This window comes from Chrysemys picta, chromosome 7, assembly GCF_011386835.1.
Source record: "Chrysemys picta bellii isolate R12L10 chromosome 7, ASM1138683v2, whole genome shotgun sequence".
Taxonomy (NCBI): domain Eukaryota; kingdom Metazoa; phylum Chordata; order Testudines; family Emydidae; genus Chrysemys; species Chrysemys picta.
In genome coordinates this window covers 61592790-61600253 of record NC_088797.1, presented here as the reverse complement: position 1 = coordinate 61600253, position 7464 = coordinate 61592790, and the positions used below count along the sequence as shown (strand labels likewise).

Below are 7464 nucleotides of genomic sequence, written 5' to 3'. Positions count from 1 at the left end.
GGTGTGCAGGAGACCCTGGAGGGGTGGCCCTGAAGCCTGAGAGAAAAGAAATGAGCTGAAAGACATATAGCTTTGACTGTGTTAAGGAAACTGGCCGTGGCAGTGAGTGTTTGGAAGCTGTTCAGAAGTCCTGCCTAGGGACACCTCCCATTTTTCACCTTTAAGGAGATGAGGAGACATATACAAGATACTGCATCTGTGGTTTTACAAGGGAGAGAGCAAATCAACTCGACCTACCTTACCAGCCTGTTTTTTCCCCCCTAAAGGCAGCTATTACACATCCTCCTCCATGACATGTGCAGACTATGTCCTGAAAAAGAAATATACCAATAACATTAAAACCAAATGAGTAACATTTCCCGGTGTTCAAAGCTGTGGTGAAATGCTTTAAAGGGATCAGAGGAGAATACAGAAGGGAGGAGACTTTCAGATCAATTAATCAGATTAGAACTTCTATAGGGAGTAGGGAGACAGTGGACTGGTTCATAAGTTTGCTTGAGAAATGCAGGGAAATCCAAAAGAAGGAGAGAAAATGTAGTTACAGTATAAAGCCCTTTCAGTTAATGGTAAAATTCCTATTGACTCCAGTGGAGAGAATGTAGATCAACTGAACAAGCAGGAAGCAGGCAGAATAATTACTTAAGGTGGTAAATGGGTTTTAAGCAGGAGTGCCAGGATGAAACCAAGCAAAGAAAAATGCTCTGTCTGAGCTTCAATCTGTTGGACTGGGGAATTGACTTTGAGGGGAAGTGGGGCATTATTTGGGGGGGGGGGGGGGGGGTATTTATAATGATGCTGGACCAAGTTTTGGAGAATGGCTGCTAGCACTACATATTACATTAACATTTCCTGGCACTTTAGGACTCTTTTCATATAACTTTCTCCAACGTTAACCATCTGGGCTGAAATTTTCTGTGCTAGGTGTCTGCCTTAGGTTGAATTATTTTGAAAAATTTCAACCAAAATGATTCAGCCAGTCCTGGAAGCGAAGCTAGGGAAAAATCCATTGTTTTGCCCATATAAAAAAGCTTCTGGGGGCCTTTTCTTTGAAAATTCTAGCACCCGCATGCTTTAGAGCAAGGGGAGTAGCCTTTGTGTCAGCAATGTGCCTTTGCTGTCCCTGTGAATTTAGCCATGTATTACACCTCTGAAAAACAGCAGCTTGCACATGCTCAGAAACTTTTTGGATCTTTGCAGCTAAAAGCACCAAAGATTCCAGCTGCAGTGAGCATGCCCCAGTCTGCCCGGGCAGGGCAGCGAGCAAGACTTTGCCTGAAATTACAGCTCTGCTGTGGGGCGGGGTGGGGCAGGGCAGGGGTGAGCACTGGAACTGAAAGCAGGGGGATGTCTCTCCTGTGCTTTTAATGCTTCCTGCTGGGCTTAGGTAGCGTGGAGGAGGAAGCTGCATGATCTGAATGCTGAGGGGACAAGTACAAGACCTACAGGGGGGCAGGGAGTAGGTTAGGACAAGGAGCTAGGAAGGGCAGAGACTGAGACTGGGGGAGGGGAGGAGACTAGGAGTGGCTGGGCAAGGAGACTTGGAGCTGGGCGCAGAGGAGACTGGGACCAGTTGGGCAAGGAGAGTGGAAGTGGGATGAAAAGCATGAGGAGTGGCGAGTAATTGGCTAGGAGAGGAGAATGGGACAGGCACCGGTTTGAGGAGACTGGGTAGAAGGGGGACACAACAAAAGAATCTGTGACCACTATAGCACACTCCCCTTCCAGAGTGTGGAGTGGAACCCTATGTTCCTGAATGTCATTCCTCTGCTGTCAGCAGATATCTGTAAAACCTGTCGGCATAGGGTCACTTCCCCTTCTAGTTCTGGTCCACACAGAGGATGACAACCTACTATTTCTATCAGTTACTCCATTACCTGAAGTGACAGACGTCCTGGTGAAGGATCAAAAGGTTCCAGCCCTGCTGATGAGCCATGAGGGTGTCGATATGTTGCCATCTAAAGGAATTTCTGTTTTCGCAGTTTGCTTTAAAAAATAAATATATATATATATAATATATAATATATATATATATATATAATATATAATATATATATATATATAGGAAATGACACACAAACCTATGTTAAAAGAATATTGATAAAGAGACCGAGTCAAGCGCTTAGAAACTAGGAAATACCAGAATTGAGGTTGCCTGTGAAACCTTAATTTGTCCATGTAATGGGGTTCACTCACCACTCTGGTGCCTCCTGACAGCTGTCATGGTAGTTAGCTCTGCATTGTAGTGCACCCTCTTCAGGTGGTGCCATGCTGCCGTCACTCCTGTTCTAAGACCAACATCTCTCCAAGGACTGCAGCATCCTCTTCAACAACACAGCTCGCCAGCTGTGCTACACTCTGTGCTCCCCACTTCCAGGGAACACTATCACAGTCCCTTAATCTAGCCACTTCCTCAGTGGCAAGTGGGGGCAGGGGAGACCCGGGCCCATCCACTACTCGAGGTCCCAGCCTGGGGATCCTATAGATGGCTGCCACTTGCTGCGCCCCCTCTGACTCCTCTGTAGATTTCCCTGGGCCACTTCCCCACGGCCCCAGCACCCTCTTTGCCCTTGCCCTGCCAGGCGCTGTCTTTAGCTCCCTGGGTCTCTGCTATGTCCAGGGTGCTAGAAGCCCTCCACCTGCAAAGCAACCAGTCCTCTTTAAGCTCCAGGGAGTAACTGAAACTGCTCTGTTCTGCAGCTCTTCTTATATGGGCCTGCCTGGCCCTGATTGGCTGCTCCTATAAGCCCTTCAGTGATTGGCTGCCTCCTGCGCAGCCTCCCTAGGACTCTATTAACCCCTGAGAGCCCAGTGTGGGGCAGCATAGGCACTGACTTCCCCTCTTTTCCATGGGTGCTTGACCCCCCCCCCCCACTCCACCCCTTCCATGAGGCCCTGCCCCGCCCTTTCCCACTCCTGCCCCACCACCATTCCAACCCCTTCCCCAAAGTCCCCACCCCAACTCCGCCCCCTCCTTGCCCTATTCCAACTCCTTCCCCAAATCCCCGCCCCGCCCCCGCCTCTTCCCCACCTCTTCCCCTGAGCGCGCCACGTTCCTGTTCCTCCCCCTCTCTCCCGGAGTGTGCCAACACTGCCAAACAGCTGTTTGGCAGCGGCTGGGCGGGAAGCGCTGGGAGGTAGATGGAGGAGCAGTGGCGCAGCACGCTCAGGGGAGGAGGAGGAGGTGAGGTGGGGGGTGAGGGGAGCTTGGCTGCCAGTGGGTGCAGAGCACCCACTAATTTTTCCCTGTGGGTGCTCCAGCCCCGGAGCACCCACAGAGTCGGCACCTATGTGGGGCAGGTGCTCTATCACACACCCTCTTGGGTGTCTGCATTGTGATGATTACATACTGCATGACTGATTACATACTGCCTCCTTAAGTGCCTGGTCCTATTGATCCTATCAGCCTGAGCCAGTGCACAGGATGGACCTGCTCCAGCAATGAATCAGGGTTGTGCAGTGAAGGAGGCTGTTGTTTGTAGGACCCCTCCCTGGTTTGTTGTAGAAGTAGGGAGGTGTGCAGTGACTGAATAGGGGATTGCAGGGCGAGGAAGGAGGGTCTTATGGTTAAGGCAGTTGAATGGTGCCCTGGAGAATTGGATTCTGTCTCCTCCATTGATTACCATTGAGCGCTCATTCCCTAAGTGCCTAAGTCACTGAGCAGAGCAGTGCCTAAATACCTTTACAGATCCGGCCCAGAGTCTCCTAGCCATCCAGGGATGGTAGAAAGTGTTACTTGCAGACGCTGTAAGAGCTTAGCAGCAGCAGGGGATCCAAGCAGGGCCGGCTCCAGGCACCAGCTTGTCAAGCAGGTGCTTGGGGCGGCCACTCCGGAGAGGGGCGGCACGTCCAGCTATTCGGCGGCAATTCGGTGGACGGTCCCTCACTCCAGCTCGGAGCAAAGGACCTTCTGCCGCAGATCGCGATCGCGGCTTTTTTTTTTTTTTTTTTGGCTGCTTGGGGCGGCCAATACCCTGGAGCCGGCCCTGGATCCAAGAGCACTCTGAAGCCACAGACTGAACCGACCCATTATGTGTGCATGCTTTCAACCAAAGGAGAATGAACTGTGGCCACAAACTCTGCAACTCCTCACAGCCAGGCATTCATAAACCCAAAAGGTCAGGACATTGTTCTTATTCCAAGTCCTAGACATATCTGATCAGTCTACACAGTAATGGTTCCTACAGTATGCACTGCACACCTTTGAAACGGAGGAGAATGCCTCAAAACTGGAATAATTTCTTTTTAATTAACAAATAATAATTGTCCTCAGCCCTTCCTCTGAAGACCTCAAAGCGCTTTACTAGCACTGACTAAATAATTCTCACAACAAACCAGCCTGTGAGGTAGATAAGGGATGTAGGGATCTTTCCATCATGCACTGAAGTGCAGTCAGTTCTGGGGTGGAGCACAGCAGCTGTTTACTTCCTAATGTGCTGTGTAATGTTGCTATTCACTGTTAAAGAAGGACACTTACCCAATTGAAGTTGCAGGGGAGATAAGCAGGATGTAATGATCACAGTAGGAATTTGGCAAGAACCCCCGGGTTAAGACCTGCTCTTAAAGAAAGCTTTTATGTGTGAGCTTTTATAATCACAAGTGGTCAGGATTTTACATGTCATCCAAAAGGCAGCATTTTCAGCAGCACACTAAAACCCGTCCGGGCCATTTGTTCATTAGTGATTCAGAGGGAGGAGTACCACCAACTGATTCACCAGTAACACTTCCTGAACCTCATAGGTGGTCTCGCATCCAACTACTGACCCAACTGAACCCTACTTAACATACAAGGGCAACTGCATCACAGCACCACAGTTGTTTGAAGAAAAGCATTACTTAGAAACAGCAGGTTCCTGCTACCCTGAAGCATCTGTTTTCTCGTTAATAGCTGCCAGAGTTCAGAAGTGCCCTTCCTGACTGGCAACAAAGCCAAGTGGATGGTGGGCACCTCTGCCAGGGACATTCCTGAAGCAGAGAAGGCTTCCCTGCTTTTCTGGTGACACGTACAGGGCCATGCACTGCGTGGACACTTAGCATCCTGTATGGAATGTTTTAAAAAATGCAAAACAAACCACAAAGCAGCAGGATTTAGTCTTAAAACCGAAGGCTACAGAGAGCAGAACGAGACCGTCAGGAAGGCAGTGGAAAACAGATACATGGGACTGAATGGTTTCCAACTCTGAGCAGGACAAAGTCGTCGGAGAGAAAACTGGATTGTTTCTGAGAGCTACCGGGAAGAGCTTAATGTTTCTTCCATGGGACGTCCAGTGCCTTCACAGTTCCACCAAGGGAAATAAAGTCATCAGTCCATTATATTATAGAAGTTGTACCAACTACAAAGTCTGATTTTAGATTTCCTCCAAACTTCCCTGAAGGGTCATGGTTTTAAGAGAGCCAGAGATTCTATTCGGAGCTCTCTTTAAATTAAAAAAAAGGGCAGGTACTGTCTTGTTTCAAGAAACATGTTTGGATGAGGAGGATTCTAAATGTATCATAGTTCTGTGTCTAGGAGGAATGGCACATGATTTATAGGTGCCAACACATAGAGGGATATATGAGTTAGCAGAGATGGCTGAATAGGTTTGCTTAAAATTAGAAACCTCCTTCTGATTTTAATCTTCACGCAAAAACCTGAGAACCAAAAGAATTCACTTTCCTATTTCTCCATTTGTACCCAGCTTGCCCGGCTGGGTTCCAGCTGAATTGGAAAAGGTAGGGCAGAAACACTGTGAAAGAAGCTCTTCTTGTGGTATTTCTGGACCAAACAGAAGTAGTTAGGACCAGCAAACTCACATGAGAGCCCTGCTCTTGTGACATTTCCAGCCCATACTTGCTAACCCAAAAGGTTCAGATTAGAGATGGACTGGAAGCTACAACAATGAATCCTAGCACAATGCCCCTCGTACAGCAGGAAAGTTGGGATCCAGATCTGAATTTGGTTGCTAGGTCAGACCCATCTCCTGTTCAAAATCTTCCAGATCAGTATCTGATCTCGTGGGCGTCGAGTTGAACTGAACCTGAACTTGTGATCTTTTGACATTAGCTCGGCTCTTGTAGCAATATGGCCGTTCAAGGGATGAGTGTGAATACACTGATATGAGCTCTCAGGTGCAGAGACAAGCACCAGCTATCCCATCTAAGGAGTACAGTGTCAATCGAACATAGTTTTAGAGGCAGTTTGAGAATTTCTTAGGGGTGACAGTCTCCCCATGTGGACCCAGCCGCAGTGATGTTCCCATGCTCACACCCCGAACCCGTCAGACTCCTGCCTACTACTTCCTGTTTAAACAAAGAAAATGCCTGTTTTATTACTTCCAAGCCCTACTCCAGTGTCAGGTTGCTTTTGGGCCACAACGCCCATGGGGTTGGACATGCAAACGCACAGAATACAGGTTCCTGCCACAGGCTCTGAAGAAGTGCCTAATATGGTTGATCCATCCATTCCCCACCAGTATTCAGGGTGTTTGACACCTTCCCAATGTTAGGTGGGGGGTCTGGAGCCAAGGAATGGGCTCTGCACTTGATGTATGAAAGATTTCAAATCTGCAAGTGACGTTGGCCGAACTGTCTCCAGCAGTGAATCTTGCAGATCTACCATGCCTGTGCACCCCCACATTCAAGAGCATGTTGGAATGGTTATTTCCTGGTGGCAGATAATTTGGCACCAGGACAATGTAGTACACTCTCTCTCATTTAGCACACACTGCTCATGTTAATGCTCTCAAGTTAACTGCTCTGTTATGCCAGTCTATATGGACTTCCCTGGGATCTCTGCGGGTTTACACTGGGGTAGCTGACAGCAGAATTTGGCATGGTTTTGTCAGTATAATTTTAAATGGGAGAGCCACTTATTGGGAATGTGTGGCCAGAAACTGATTTCATATAATGTACTCAGCAGGCCTTGGAATCTGTCTTATGGTGACACCTCGGACATCACCTGCCAGAAACAAGAACAGCTAGAAGCCCAATATTAATTTCTTTGTGCAGCTGAGATGTAATTAGAGTGCACTGTTTATAGGACCTTATATCACAAAGCATTGAAACTGCTCTGTACCTTTATATGGAGCTGAGGAAATGTCTGTGTGCATGAAAGTTTCATTCGGTACAACTTTACTTGTACTGAATTAATAAAATGAGTGTAAATAAAGCATAGAGAGTATCTGATATGATAGAAACTCTAAACAGACTTGCAGAACTTACCGAACCAGATGAAGGGCAATCTCTTCTTTCTGGAATTTCAGCCCAGCACTAATGACTGGTACGCAGAGAGCAACTCTGCCTCAAGAACTGACTCTAATCAGAAACACAGAGAAAACTCTCCTGCTGTTCACAGTGACCTTTAACCAGAACCTTTTCTAACCAAAAATTACAACACGTTAAACATTTTTTCCCAGACTAAAAGCTCGCTCGCACTTGATGAAAAAAGAACTTGGAAGACTATGTGTAACAGTGCCATGTGGTGACACC

General features: G+C 47.8%; 1 long non-coding RNA gene across 1 annotated transcript; it reads right to left on the bottom strand.

The window, feature by feature from the left end:
• Positions 1–237: 237 nt before the first annotated feature.
• LOC135972695 (uncharacterized) lies at positions 238–2331 on the bottom strand. Its single transcript, XR_010589177.1, has 3 exons — positions 2194–2331; positions 1875–1983; positions 238–310 (listed from the first exon to the last, which is right to left on the bottom strand). It is a non-coding gene; the product is annotated as an uncharacterized LOC135972695 (long non-coding RNA).
• Positions 2332–7464: the final 5133 nt, after the last annotated feature.